Source organism: Frankliniella occidentalis, unplaced genomic scaffold (assembly GCF_000697945.3).
Source record: "Frankliniella occidentalis isolate FOCC.00 unplaced genomic scaffold, Focc_3.1 Scaffold44, whole genome shotgun sequence".
Classification (NCBI taxonomy): Eukaryota; Metazoa; Arthropoda; class Insecta; order Thysanoptera; family Thripidae; genus Frankliniella; species Frankliniella occidentalis.
In genome coordinates this window covers 889,944-891,870 of record NW_026267174.1, presented here as the reverse complement: position 1 = coordinate 891,870, position 1,927 = coordinate 889,944, and the positions used below count along the sequence as shown (strand labels likewise).

The window sequence follows — 1,927 nt, the reverse complement described above, 5'->3', positions numbered from 1 at the left end:
GGGGGCGGCGGGGAGATAGGAGGACTTTCGGGCGCCAAGGACCAAATCTTTTGAAATTCCCTCCGGGCCCCGTACAATCAGCCCGCCATCCCTCCGTTGCGCCGCCGACGCGCCGCTCCCCACCCCCGCTACCTCGCGCAAAGGGGGTAAAGGCGACGGCAGACAGGTCGGCCACGGCGGCAGCACGCAACGCGGCCCTCGCGGTTCACTTAAGCCCCTGTGTCGGCCGCGAGGCTGACGCGGCCCGCCTCCGAGGGACTATTACCCAGGTAATTGGCATGAACACCCTCCTCCCTTGTAACCCTCCTCCCCCCTCTCCCTCCCAACCCTTCTCTTTCACATCGACGTGCGCTGTCTCTTCAGCCGGTCCCCTCCGTGGAGGGAAATGATGGAGCCACCGCCGCCGCGGAGGTGTCGCAAAGGCTCCAGCAGCCACAGCCAGTGTAGGAGAGCACGAGAAACAAAACTAGTTTACAGGGATCACACCGCCGTAGTTTATGTACCGCGTCGTTTCGTCCCTCGCACGCACTCGCGCTCTCTCTCTATTATCTCTCTCTCTCTCTCTCTCTCTCTCTCTCTCTGTCGCTGGGGGAAAAAAATAATAATGATGAGGTCCGCAACAACATGAAAATAGATTGACGTCAGGGGCGCCCACACAACATCACGCACTGGCACAAAAATTAATTACAGCAGCACAGGGGTGTGTAAAAAAAATCCAACTTCGTCTAAAATGTGCCCAATGTTATTTTGTTTTTCAAATAGTTCGCTCTACTGCATGAAAGTATAAAGCTTTTCACGAAATTGGCAAAAGATGAACGGTCTTTCGAGAAACCCTACTTTTTTTTCGGTGAAGCAAATAGTTTGCGGGCGCCGCGGCATTCTCTGTGAGGGCCGCGGGTGTGCCGCAAACCCATACTGTCAAGCCCGATCGGTGGTGGAGCAGCAGCAGCCGTAACCCGGGGAATGCTCTCGGTGTGCCGCTGCACAGGAGGCCATCGAGGGGTGGGAATGTCCCTTTCCGCCGTCCCGGGACAGCGGTGCACACCGCGTTTGGAATGTAGTCTGTGGGACAGCGGAGGGCCCTTCCCGGCCCCGGCGCCCATCCCCCGCTGCTGCCCTTGCGACCAGCTCGGTTGATTGCATGTGTGCCATACTGGGCCGGACGCGGAGCTTCGGGCCTCAAGCAGAGATGTAATGGTCACACACTTTAGCTCGCCCATCGGCCGGCTCACGGATCCCGCAAGTTGAAGTGAGTTTAATTTGTTTTTGTTGCGCCAGTGTGTTTGGATATGCGCTTGAAGAGCGAGGAAAGGGCAGACACACGGGCTTCGGCTTCGGTTCGTTTACACAGCACTTCATAACAACATAGCAGGTATCAAAATGTTGTTACAGCGCTCTTTCCCTGTCGGACCGTTTGTTGCGGTTTGTTGTACACGCGGGTGGGCTGTGCGTTCGGGGTCCCTATACAGATCTCGCCGTCGTCGTCGGCTCACCTCTCGGCAGGGTGCGGGTCCGCCGGGTCCCCCGGGGGCAGGCGGGGCAGACGGGGCGCCGAGGAGGGCGCCGGGGGAGGCCGTCAGCCTGTTGAGCCTCCGGGGGGCGGCTGGGCTGGGCTGGCGGTGCACAGCGGAGGGCGACGACCTCGTGGAGGCCGCGACGGCTTGGGCTCGGACCTTCACGGCGGCTAGCTTCTTGCGGGCGGGCGACTCGCACTTGTGCTCTGCGTCTTATGGTTCACGCCGCTCACACTCACACTGACGACGGGGGGTCACCGATGCACTGGCTACAGTCCCAGGTCGGCTCGAGGTGCGCGTGGGGCGGGGCGGGGCTGGAGACGCTGCTCGGGTCGTCGCGGCGTCCAAAGTATGACTGGATCAACCCCGTCGGCCCTGCGTCGCCACGCCGCGCCAGCCCCCTCCACTCCTCG

The 1,927-nt window shown here is 60.9% G+C and overlaps 1 protein-coding gene across 2 annotated transcripts in view; it reads left to right on the top strand.

Moving 5' to 3' along the window:
* Positions 1-1,927, top strand: part of LOC113212397 (uncharacterized) — a 15,903-nt gene that overhangs the window by 1,350 nt on the left and 12,626 nt on the right. The window lies entirely within an intron of this gene.